Source organism: Eubalaena glacialis, chromosome 4 (genome assembly GCF_028564815.1).
Source record: "Eubalaena glacialis isolate mEubGla1 chromosome 4, mEubGla1.1.hap2.+ XY, whole genome shotgun sequence".
Classification (NCBI taxonomy): Eukaryota; Metazoa; Chordata; class Mammalia; order Artiodactyla; family Balaenidae; genus Eubalaena; species Eubalaena glacialis.
In genome coordinates this window covers 172,671,245-172,685,310 of record NC_083719.1, presented here as the reverse complement: position 1 = coordinate 172,685,310, position 14,066 = coordinate 172,671,245, and positions in this window count along the sequence as shown.

Here is a 14,066-nt window from a genome sequence, read left to right as displayed (position 1 = left end):
GGTACTTCCCTGGCGGTCCAGTGGTTAAGACTCCCCACTTCCAATGCAAGAGGCATGTGTTTGATCCCTGGTTGGGGCACTAATCCCACATGCTTTGGGCTGTGGCCAAAAAGTAAAAAAAAAAAAAAAAAAAAAAAAAATCTATTATGGCCACAAAGAAGCCCCTAACTCTGTTGATTACAATCACAAGGTACATTGTACAATAATTTGACTGTTTCTCTGATAATTCACAATGTACTGTAACAGCATTGATAACCATGGACCGGAATTTCAATGAATGGTCCATAATAATGTGGAAAGAATATTGAATCTACTACTTTGAAACTGGGAAAAGTTAGTATTGAAATTCTAAAAACTAAAATGCCTATTACATGCTCAGTCTATTTTTAAATTTTTGGTAAATATGTAACATAAAATTTGCAATTTTAATGATTTTTAGGTGTGGAATTTTGTGCCATGGTTACATTCACAATGTTGTGCAGCCATCACCATGATCTGTTTCCACATGTTTTTCATCACCTCAAACTCTTCCCCCTCCCTCAACCTTTGGCAACCTCTAGTCTACTTTGTGTCTCTATAAATGTTCCTACTCTAGATATTTCATGTAAATGTAATTATACAATAAATGCTTTTTTTCTTTTTCAATTTCTTATTGTGAAATTTTCAATCATACAGAAAAGTTGAAAGAATGATAAAATGAGCACACATTCATCTAGTATCTACATTCAATAATTAACATTTTGCAATATTTGTTTCATTGATCATTGTTACTATTTTTCTTTTTTATTGTGTTAAAATACACATAACATAAAATTTATTATCTTAACCATTTTTAAGGTCACAGTTTAGTAGTGTTAAGTAAAGAACTTTTTCATCCTGCAAATCTGAAACTCTATTCCCTTTAAACAACAACTCTCCTTTTCTGCCTCTTCTCAGCCCCTATTCTATTTTCCATTTCTATGAATTTCAGTACATTAGATAATTCATATAAATGAAATTTGTCTTTTTGTCACTGACTTGTTCCATTTAGCCTAATGTTCTCAAGTTTCATCCATGTTGTAGCATGTGTCAGGATTGCCTTCCTTTCTAAGGCTGTATAATATTCCATTGTATGTATATAACACATTCTGTTTATCCATTCATCCACTGATAGATGCTTAGGTTGCTCCCACCTCCTGGTTATTGTAAATTGTGCTACTATGAATAAAGTTGTGGAAATATCTCTTAGAATCTTTATTTAAAATATTTAAGAATTATTATTTTTTAAAATTCACTCTTTCCTCTCCATCTTCAAGAGTGCTATCACCTCACACCAGTCAGAATGGCCATCATCAAAAAATCTACAAAAAATAAATGCTGGAGAGGGTGTGGAGAAAAGGGAACCCCCTTGCACTGTTGGTGGGAATGTAAATTGATACAGCCACTATGGAGAACAGTATGGAGGTTCCTTAAAAAACTAAAAATAGAGCTACCATACGACCCAGCAATCCCACTACTGGGCATATACCCCGAGAAAACCATAATTCAAAAAGAGTCATGTACCACAATGTTCATTGCAGCTCTATTTACAATAGCCAGGACATGGAAGCAACATAAGTGTCCATCGACAGATGAATGGATAAAGAAGATGTGGTACATATATACAATGGAATATTACTCAGCCATAAAAAGAAACGAAATTGAGTTATTTGTAGTGAGGTGGATGGACCTAGAGTCTGTCATACATAGTGAAGTAAGTCAGAAAGAGAAAAACAAATACCGTATGCTTACACATATATATGGAATCTTAAAAAAAAAAAAGGTTCTGAAGAAACTAGGGGCCGGACAGGAATAAAGACGCAGACGTAGAGAATGGACTTGAGGACATGGGGAGTGGGAAGGGTAAGCTGGGACGAAGTGAGAGAGTGGCATGGACATATATACACTACCAAATGTAAAATAGATAGCTAGTGGGAAGCAGCCAAATAGCACAGGGAGATCAGCTCGGTGCTTTGTGACCACCTAGAGGGGTGGGATAGGGAGGGTGGGAGGGAGAGGCAAAAAGGAGGGGATATGGGGATATATGTATACGTACAGCTGAAGCACTGTTATACAGCAGAGATTAACACAACATTGTAAAGCAATTATACTCCAATAAAGATGTTAAAAATATATATATGAAAGCTATACTATAAAATAGATACAGTGATAATATATCTGAGAGGTGGAATTATGGCTGCTTTTTAATCTATTTTTGGATTATTTGATTACATGATTTCTCTATAAAGAATATGAATCCCTTGTGTATAAAAGTTACTCAAAACCAAAAAAAACAAAACAAAACAAAACAAAAATTCTGTTTAGGAAAAGAGGATAGAATGAAGGTTTGAGCATAGAAATCATCTAGAAATCACTGAAGATACTGGGCCTGTAGTGCAGTTTCATTTGTAGTGGGTTTGGCTTACATTCTTATATTTAGTTTTATTTCTATACAACTATCAAAGAAGGAGAAAGAAGTTGGGTAATATTTGCATTTGCAACTAATTAAAGCAGAATTGCTTTTAGCTTTAACAAAAAGATCGTTTTGTGATCTCAGATTAACATCTTTATTCTTAAATGGAGCATAAATAACATTTATTGGCTAAGATTATTTGCAATAAACAAGACTGTTTACTGTTTACCACCTAGCAGATGACTATTTGTAAGTCTCACTGAGTATGCTAAAAGCTTATACTGAGCTCTCATTTTACCAGAGTGAATTTAAATTAACTTCAGCAGCCAGAATTAATGAAACCGGGTAAATGATGCAAAGATATTCCACAGGGTATTCTGTTTTAATTAGAGATACAAAATGTGAGTCATTAGAGGTTTTTAAAAATGTTGCATTCTATTACTTTCTCATATTCTAAATCTAGGAATATAGATGACAACTAAAAAATGTTAGCCACCTTAGTTCAGTTTTTAATGTATATCAGCTCTGAATTTATATTGAGTGAATAGTAAAGAGTCTGAATGAAGAACATAATCTGGAGGCATTCAGGTACAAGTCATAAATTTTATTAGAAGTTGAGTATCTGTTAATTAGCAGGCAGCTATATAACTTAACTATAAAGCCACTACAATTCAAACATTGTAGCATTACTACATGAATGAACACATATACAAATTAAACAGAAAAGAATATCCACAAATAGTTCTAAGTATGTCTGGGAAGTTTGATTGTGATAAAGTCAAGTTATAATCTTTAAAATTGATGCCTAGAAAACTACACACCCATTGAAAACTAAAGTCTGTACCTCACACTACACACCAAAATAAATTACACCAGTTGCACATGTAAGAAGCTTGCAAGTTGCCACTTTATCCTAACAAGATGCATCTTTTTTTAATAAATTTATTTATTTATTTATTTATTTTTGTCTGTGTTGGGTCTTCGTTTCTGTGCGAGGGCTTTCTCCAGTTGCGGCGAGCGGGGGCTACTCTTCATCGCGGTGCGCGGGCCTCTCACTCTCGAGGCCTCTCGTTGCGGAGCACGGCTCCAGACGCGCAGGCTCAGTAGTTGTGGCTCACGGGCCCAGTTGCTCCGCGGCATGTGGGATCCTCCCAGACCAGGGCTTGAACCCGTGTCCCCTGCATCGGCAGGCAGACTCTCAACCACTGCGCCACCAGGGAAGCCCAAGATGCGTCTTTTACAAATGTTTTCTCCGACTCTGTGGCTTGTCTTTTCATTATCTTGATAGTGATTTTCACAGAGCAGAAATTTTCTATTTTAATGAAGTCTAGCTTATCAATTCTTTCTTTCATGGATTGTGCCTTTGGTGTTATATTTTAAAAGTCATTGCCATACCCAAGGTCATCTAGGTTTTCTCCTATGTTATCTTCTGGGAGTTTTACAGTTTCGTGTTTTACATTTAGGTCTGTGGTTCATTTTGAGTTAATTTTTATGAAGGATATAAAGTCTGTGTCTAGATTTTTTTTTTTTTTCTTACTATGGACATCCAGTTGTTTCAGCACTAGTTGATGAAAAGACTATCTTTGCTCCATTGTATTGCCTTTGTTCTTTTGCCAAAGATCAGTTGACTGTATTTATGTGGGTCTATTTTGGGGCTCTTTATTCTGTTCCATTGATCTATTTGTTCTTTCACCAATACCACCCTGTCTTGATTACTGCACCTTCATAATAAGTCCTCAAGCTAGGTAGTGTCATCCCTTCAACTTTGTCCTTCTTCAATGAGGTGATAGCTATTCTGGGTCTCTTGCCTCTTCATATGGACTTTAGAATCAGTTTGCCAATATCCATAAAATAACTTGCTGAGATTTTGATTGGGATTGCACTGAATTTCTATAGATTAAGTCGGAAAGAACTGACATTTTGATAACACCGAGTCTTCCTATTCATGAACATGCAATATCTCTCCATTTATTTAGTTATTCTTTGACTTCATTCATCACGGTTTTGTAGTTTTCCTCCTATAGAGGTTGTACTTATTTTATTAGATTTATACTGAAGTATTACATTTTTGGCAGTGCTATTGTAAATAGTGTGGGGTTTTTTTAAACCTATTCCACTTGCTCATTATTGGTATATAGGAAAGCAATTGCCTTTTGTATATTAACCTTGGATCCTGCAACCTTGCTATAATCACTTATTAGTTACAGGAGTTTTGGGTCAACTCTTTAAGATTTTCTACATAGATGATCATGTCACCTGTGAACAAAGACAGCTTTATGTCTTCCTTCTCAATCTGTACACCGTTTATTTCCTTTTCTTGTCTTATTGCATTAGCAAGGACTTGCAGCACAATACTGAAAAGTTATAATAAAGGAGGACATTCTTGCCTTGTGCTTAATCTTAGTGGGAAAGCACTGAGTTTCTCTCCAGTAAGTATGATGTTAGCTATTGGGTTTTTTGTAGATCGTATTTATCAAGTTAAGAAAGTCCCTCTCTATTCCTAGTTTACTGAGAGTTTTTCTCATGAGAACACACTGGATTTTGTCAAATGCTTCTTCCGCATGTATTTATATGTTTTTTTTTCCTTTTTTTGTCTTGGATGGATTATATTAATTAATTTTCAAATGTTGAACCAGCCTTACATACCTGACACAAATCCCGTTTGGTCATGGTATATAATTGTTTTTATACTTTTGTGGCTTCAATTTGCTAACATTTTGTTGAGAATCTCTGACACAATTTTTATCACATTTCTACTATAAAAGGTTTGGGAGTCTAATGAATTTAAGCTATTAATTAGTCTTATCAAATTGTGCTTTTTATTCAAAGATACACCATAGCAGAACCCTGAGGGAATGGATGGTGAATGGTAAGGCCTGAATTTACACTTCTTTTATTCTTTGTACCCAGAACCCGTCTCTCAACAAGTGTTTACGGCTGATGTTTATTTTTTTGGAAATTAGACATAGCTCACTCCGTTCATTCATTCAACAGATTCTACAGCAGAAGGGAGGCTTCTAAGGAGGTAGTGTGTATTAGTGGGGCTGCAGGTTATTACAGGGAATCCAAGCAAGGCCTCATAATGGAGACGGTGATATTTGAGAAAAGACCTAAAAAAGTGAGTGGATGAGTACTGTAGATAGTAAAGAGAACAGCAATTCAGGTAAAGGGAACAGCAAGTGAAAATGTCTGCCTACTATACTTGTTGAACATCAAGGACTAAAGAGTATAAGGTGTTTGGAAAAGAGTAAGCAAGGAGTAGAGGTAGAGGAGATGAGATCAAATATATAATGTGGAGGGTAATCATGCAGCAACTTTCCAGCATTTTAAGAACTTCAGCTTCAACTATGATGAAGGGGAAGACACTGAAGTCACATAATTCTTCTGACTTAGATTCTCAAAGGGTTCTCCGGCCACTGTGTTAAGGACACATTTCAGAGGGATAATAATTAAGATGACAGACAACGAAATCTTAATCCTGAGTGGTAATAGTGGAAAAATCGAGAAACTGTCAAATTCTGGTTCTATCTCAAAGATAGGGCCGACACATTTTGCTTCTGTATTGGATGTGAAAGGAGAGAGAAAGGAAAAAGTCAAAGATGAATCACATTTTGTAACTGAGCACCAGGAAGAATGGAGCTGCCCGTTTCTGTTTTGGAAAGTCTACAGGAAAAGCATGAGTGACTATGTGTGTATTTGATTGCAAGGTATATTAAGTAAGTTTGGGATGTCTATTAAATGACAAAACAGAGATATTCTGTTAGTAAGCAGTCTTGTTAGGTGGACCCAGTCCGTAAAGGACAACCATCAACCTACCTAATCTGCTCAATTTGAAGACCCATAAAGGACTTTGGGGCATTAGTGTGAAGAGGGCTTCCTTTTGCGTTTGTGTGTATGTGTGTTATTTGCTTTGATACTGTGGTTAGGCTAAAGTAGCACTATTCTGGGCTTTCATCTTTGGCAACTTTTTTCTCACCAAGAAGCTTTTTTATTGGGTTGACGCCAAATGAGTATTTGCCTGATTCTTCATGTCCTGATTCTTTAACTATTTTCCTAGTTTGGACAGCCACAAATTTGGTTAGTATTTGTTAATTTCACCCTTCAACGTGGACACACTTGAAGCCAAGTGAACTCCCACCACACTGATGGTAGACTCCATCTGAGCACGCTCAAAAGAGCACAGAAGGTTGTCCACGGGGAGGGTACTGTCAGAGGCTGATTGACAGTATCTGTGTTGTAGACCAACTTAAGGGCAAACACATACGGTTCTTACGCTTTCCTGCTCCTGATAATAGGCAATGGCAGGCTCTGGATCACAATGTTTGAACCCAGCAGGAATAGCTTTGCACTCTATGTGGCATGACTATGATAAGGGGTATGTATCTTATCTAGCATGTATCTTCTTTTTTATGCTACACAAATACAAGGCTGTCACTTTCTGAGACAATAAACTTTCTCTGGGTGTGACAGATTCAAAGCAGATGCCAAGTTAGAAACATTTCTGAATTAGGTGATTTGGGTTCCTCGACCAGGTTAAAAAAACAAAACAAAACTGTTTTTCTTCTTGGTTTCACATTTAAACAATATGAGTTAGTCTAAACTATATGACCAAAAAATAGAACTACTAAAATAACAGGCCCTTATCATTATTATTTTGATATAATAAATAATAGAGGGATATTGTTTTACTAATAATTGCCAGCATTTAGTAATGACAAGCCAAACATTAAGCCTTTAGGAAATTTGTGAACTCCTTCATTTCTTACAATAACTCTGTCAGATTGGTACCAGTATTTATCACCACTGATGAAGAAACTCAGTTTCAGAGGAAGACACTGAGGCACAGAGAGGTTAAATGTAACTTGTTCATAATTGCCCTAGCTGCTATGCTAGTCTGCTTCATCAACCACTATCACCACTATCACATTTCTTTAATTGGACTTTAGATTCAGATAAACAATTTTTCCTGGTTGCAAGGAAATCATTTAACAAGCCCAGATTGCAATGCTTGAAATGCAAGTCTGAGCCCAAATCTGAGAACCCTAAACCATGTGATCACTAAAAATACTGAGTATCAATTCTGAGCCTTCTAATATGAGTTTGCATTTAAAATAACAGGTCCTATTAGGAATAAGTGTACAAATGGCATTCTAGGAGGGAATATATCCAACAGGTGTTTTAAATTCCTTTAGTGGCAATGAAAAAGTATGAAGGCATTTCCTGCAATACTAAATGAGCTGATTTCTTTTTGGTGGGTAAACACTGAACTTTGTATACAAAACTTAACCTGAAAGTATTTTCTAAGTATCTTGCTATTACTCAAAGTTAGCCTTGTTATCTCCTTTAACAAACAAGAATGGTAAGACACAGTCTCAGTCAGTATAGTACGGATAAATCATTTGCAGTCTTGGGGAAACTTGTACCTTAATGAGTGTCTTCAATTTGGGGAAGACAGGAATTCACAATTGCCATTCTCTATGCATATTACTGCCATATAAACTAACTCCAGCAAAAGAAAGCTATAGTTAGGTAGATCCTTTCATAAAGTGATGCAGTCACTCAGAAATACTTTATAACCTAAAACCACTGGACAGTCGGTAACCAATGAATTATCCTAATGCTGATTCATCTGAGAGGTCCTTTATTCCAATGACTCTCGCTGCTATCCTTCTCTTTTCCTTTTGGGACTAAGACCTATGCATAAAGTCTTACTTACTCTAAGGTTCACCTTGTACCTCTCCTGTCATACAACTCGTCACTTTCCCCATCATATGCCACCAAATGCCAAAAAGAAATCTGAGTACTCTGCGGTCATGGCACAGGTATTTCTAAAGAGATGAACACCTGTTCAAAAATCACTAATCCGAGAATAAATATATGGGGAAATGAACTGGGGACATGACTGGAATCAGCTGAAACTGTGAGAGGCCAGCAGGGCAGATATGTGTGTCTGTATGTGCCTTAAAGAATAATGTTCTCTATGAGAAGAAATGCTTTATTGCCCCAAACTTTAATCCAATTAATATCTGGGAATATATTTCAAGACCACTTGTATATATGTGTATGTACATAATGTTAGCATTGTATATTATTTGTGTTATGTTCTCCCTTCTATTCATGGGAATATGTTGCCTTTAAAGTTGAACCTTTCTTGTTGATTTTGCACATGGATGAAGGTTCACACAGTAAGATAAGTTCAAGGATTTCTTTCTCCAATATCATTGATATGAATTCCTATTACTTAATTTCTTTTTGATAGATTTTCAGATGACAGTCCAAGATAGTTCTGCCAATGGAAATCACAGGACTACCAAATATGGAAAAGACTTTGGAACACTTACAGTGTGTTTTCATGGTCTGCATCAGAATTCTACAGAAGGCTTTTGGCTGAATTGGCAGTGAAATGAGAATGGAAAGTTAGTGTATCAGTTACTTTTCAGTGTGGTATTTTTTCTTTTCTACTATTCTACTATGTATTAGAAATTACGTAAAAATCAGGAGAAGAGAAATGGTTAAGAAAAAATATAATCTGTCATGTTAAAGACATTGGGCACTTACCTAGACTCACAGGTAACATGAGAGAACACGAGAGCTGGCTTGTGAGAGCTAACCTTGTTCCAATTCCCTCACTGTCTTGATGAAAAGCTTTGAGGCTCAAAGAAGGAAGTGACCCTGCCAGAAGCATACCATGAATCCGTGATGAAAGGGAGACTCCTTGGCTTCTGTAGAGCCATGCTCTGTGCACAAGGTATTAAAGAAGCATTAACTAAATGCCCCTTTACCTAACAACGTGGAGCTTAATCATAGGGTTTGGGCTTCTTGTCTCTTCTTTTCTTTTGCTTTCTCTTTTACATCCTTGGGGGCCTTAGTTTTTAGTTGCTCTCTTGAACTGGATTTACAAGACATTTATTTTCACTAGCCCTTATTTTTTTGCATTGTAGGCTGAATTTTTAAGAAGTTGGGGAAGGATACTGAACTGCCAAAAGTTAACAGATTATTGGCAAAGATATAAAAATAATTATAATGCCAATTTCCCTGGGTATTCCCTGTGTACTTTAGGGGTAAAAATAGTATTTGTAAAGTGATTTCAAAATGTGCAAATATTACCTGTGGGACATAACCTACTGGTTAAGAGCACTAACTCTGAAATTAATTTGCCTGGATCTTTTTTCCCCAGCTCCACCACTTATTAGTGGTGGGACTTCAGGAGTGTTACTTCTTTGTGTTTCACCTCCTCTTTGAAAAACAACCTCCTCTTAATAACCTCACCCATTTTACAGAGCTGTGGCGTGGAGTTAATACAGGTAGAGTGCTTAGGAATCCATGCCACTCTTAAGTCTTTTAAGATCAACCTTACTATTGTTGTTACTACTATTATTATTTTGTTAGCTGTCCTTGAAAAAGTTTGCCAGCAGTACTCACTTGCTTTTCTTTTTGTTGTATATTCTCTACATCCCACTTAAGCGTTCTACCAAACCCTAAGAGGCTGTTTTCAGATATTTTACACCTCTTTACTTGTTTGTCACAGCAAAAGTAAAAGGAGTGTGGCTTCCCTTGATCGAACAAACCAGAACTTTGGTTTTCTCCCATTCATACACATTGGTGAACAGATGTGAAAAAACGACTCCATGGGGCTTTCAGTCTGGAGCCAAACATCCAGGCTCTGTGTAACTCGACACTATTATGCACACATGTTGTTCCCTTAGGACCCAAAGGAATCTCAACTAAGCCCATCATTATTTCAGGAATATGAAGAATGCTTTTTGTGAAGTAGCTGAACATAACAGAAATACAAGAAAAGGCAGAGGTGTTTCGTATCACAATTTTTGAGAAATGCTCAGAGCTCTAAGATGTAGCTGACAATTCCCCCATCAGCTAATGCTTTCAAAGTGACCATAAATTTCACCATAAATACATTTTTTCAGCAATGGCAATAACACGGTGACTATACTGCTCAATTCCTCACAGTGTCAGCATTAAATACATTAAAAGGGTAAGTTAAAATATCTGTCTGATTGCTTCCGACATAACCCCGGGATCTCTTTTATTTCTGTACTCCATCAATTATAATGTGGAACATTGAGACAAATTATTTCTAAACACTAACAAGGAATGTAGCAATAAGTGGCAGACAATCAAGGGGAATTTTGCCATAGCACGGTGCTTATTTTGTTACAAGCAGGAATGCAAACCCAAAGGATGTAATTTAGAGGAAACTCTGTCCTGTCTATTCTCTAGGAACTAGAACAAGGAGACTGAGAGAAGATGATTCTGGGTAAATCAAACCGTTTTCTCCTAATTACAGCTGAATAATAGGGAGCAAACTCCCATGGAAGGTTGTGATCTGCTTGAAGAAAGCTAGGAGGTTGCCCTGGCTAGGGTCTTTCATATACAGTTATTCAAGCTCAGACTTGATCATCTGTCAGGGATGCTACAGTAGGGAGAGTTTTGCCGTAGCTGTGAGACTCAGCAAGATCACTTCCAACTCTAAAACCTACAGTTTTAATTTAATCACCAACACCAGCCATCATTTTTTTTTTTTTTTTTTTAAGATTTCTGCACCCCCATGTTTACTGCAGCATTATTCACAATAGTCAATATGGAAACAACCTAAGTGTGCATTTATAAATAAATGGATAAAGAAGATATAGTATACACACACACACAGTGGAATATTATTCAGCCACAAAAAAAATGAAATCTTGCCATTTGCGACAACGTGGATGGACCTTGAGGGCATTATGCTAAGTGAAATAAGTCAGACAGAAAAAGACAAATATTATATGATCACTTATGTGTGGAATCTAAAAAAAAGAAAAACTCACTGATACAAAGAACAGACTGGTGGTTATTAGAGGCAGCAGGGGTAGGGTGGTGAGAGGTAGAAGAAATGGGTGAACAGTTCTTGTTTTTGTTTTTGTTTAAATAAACTGAAAAAAAATACAAAAGAAAGGGGCATTCAACACAAGGCCCCCTTACTATGTGGAACACTTTCAGTGAAAGGCTGTTGCAGGGTGAAGTGAAAAGTACTCACTTACTCACTAACACTCAGGATGCTGGATCTGGTTTATCTAACGGGTCCCCATTCCTCACTAGCATGGATGATAAAGGACTGACTTAAAGCCTTTGTTCTGAACTCTGGGAATGAGAGAGAAGAAATGTATTTTGGCTTTGCCCTTCCTTCATGGGAATAGGTCTGTGGCCAACTCTTTGCTCTAATGAGCCTCTTTAATAAAGGTGCCAGCTTCCCCAGGGGCCCACATGCCCTGCATGGCAAATGTTTCAGTCCCACTGCAGCCACACTCTGGATTCCATTTTATCTCCAAAAAGCTTTCCCTTGGCGCTGCCAACACACAGGAATTATTAATGAATACAAGCAGGGCATGTGCAAGCAGCATGGGGGAGGGATCCAGGACAACAACAACTTGCCTAAAATTAAAGTCTCAGTTTGTAAAGACTTGAAGTTTGATGAAGATTTTACTTTGCTCACAGGTTAGTTAACCAAATTGGTGGAAAACAAAGAAATCAGAGTATAGCTTCCTGAAATACACTTTATCCTCACATGGGCTTGCACACAAATTAACGAAGCTTTAAATCAAGGCAACATTTCAGAGGGAATAAAGGAAAAACACTTGGCAAACAATACATCCACGGACAAAAAAGCTGGCTGAGAAGTAACTTGCTGGCACCTACTAATACTCCATCCCACTTCTCTCAAATCCTCTCGTTTCTCTACTCCCAAGCCCCTTAGGACAGATATTCCAAAAGTTTTCCCACCCCTACCCTTACAGAGCTTCCTTAGAACACACTAAACTGGGGAGCTCAACTGGTAGCTGAATGATGCTTGTTTCTTTTTGCTTCAAGTCTCTATACACTCCAGAGTTGGTAGGCAGCTTGGTGCTCAAGGTTCCTTTGAAACTCTGCTAGATCTGGCTTCCCAAGAGCAACAGCTCTAAGTGAATCCAGAGAGAAAGCAGGTGTAGGGAATGTTCTTATCTTTTGGAAAATCTCCATAGTGTAGGGGGCAAAGATGAAAAGAAAATCATAGCTTCCCATCATTTACAAGAAAACCAGCTGTGAATATTTATTATTCATTTTTTTGGAGGGTACGTCTTCGTAGTTTATTAATATCTAATATAAGACATTTCAGAAAAATAAGCAGTTAATTGTCTATTTATGGACACTGTCATTCTTCTAGCAATTACAGGAGCTGGCTTAACCTAGTAAGGTAAATATTAAAATAAACCTCGGGAAAAAATTATGCTGATATGTTTGGTGAAATTTCCCTCCTTTTAGCCTAATACATCTCAACACATCAACACATCTCTAGATTCACAGTATGTTTTTTTTTTTTTTTTTTAAATTGTGGTAACAAGCCCACAGAAGGTTGGTTTTTTTTGTTTGTTTGTTTGTTTTATTTATTTATTTTTGGCTGCGTTGGGTCTTCGTTTCTGTGCAAGGGCTTTCTCCAGTTGTGGCAAGCGGGGGCCACTCTTCATCGCGGTGCGCAGGCCTCTCACTGTCGCGGCCTCTCTTGTTGCGGAGCACAGGCTCCAGACGCCCGGGCTCAGCAGTTGTGGCTCACGGGCCCAGCCGCTCTGCAGCATGTGGGATCTTCCCAGACCAGGGCTCGAACCCGTGTCCCCCGCATTAGCAGGCAGACTCTCAACCACTGCGCCACCAGGGAAGCCCCCCACAGTATGTTTTAGTGGTCACAATCTCGGGCTCTGAAGTTGAACTTGGGTTTGAATATTAGTCCTCCACTTACAAGCTGTTTGGCCTTGGACATATTACTTAACAGCTCAGGTCTCAGTTTCCTCATCCTGTAACTTTTTAGTCTGATGAAATCAACCTTCATAGAGACAAATCTATCGGAATTTCGACTGATGTTCTTAAGGTGTTCTACCAGATCTGCACAGAACTTGTAGCCTCCTTTAAGTACACAGAGGACCATAATGTCACAGTATCCTATGTCTTTCATAATATCCTTAGCCAGCCGTTCAATTCTGTCCACAACGATGCCGTGAGGGATGAGGACATAGTCCAAATCTCCGTAATAGTGCTGTGGGTACGTGAACAAATTCAAGTCGTACCCTGGCCAGTCGTCCATAATCCTTTCTAGTTGGCTCAGCGAGCCCAGCGTGCTGTTTCCCTTCTGCCGAACCGGAGGCTCGCTCGACGGCGCTGGCGTGTCCCGAGCCCGCGCAGAGGCCCCACAGAAAGAGCCCTCGCCCGGGTTTCCAAGCTCAAGCTCCGTCCACTAGAGCTCCTCTACTTCCTGGCTGCCCCGGAGCGCCCTCAGTATCCCTTCACGACGCCTCGCCCGTAGTCTGGCGCCTCCTCACGGCTCCCGGCCATGTTTCTCCGGGGAAAGGGGGAAGGAAAGAAGCGCGCGGGAAGGAGCCGGGACGGTGACGGGCCGGGAGGGGGTGAGGGGTGGGGGGAGGGGGGGCGGGGGAGGGGGGAGGGCGGGGGAGGGGGCCCGCCCCGCCCCGGGCCGCCGGGCCGCCGGGCCGCCGGGCGACCAAGCCGCGGCGCGCCGACGACCCCACGCCTGGCGCGGCTCCAGCCACCAGCCATCATTAAGAGCAACCTCAAATAACTCCAAATCTGTTCATCTACTCACATATTCTTT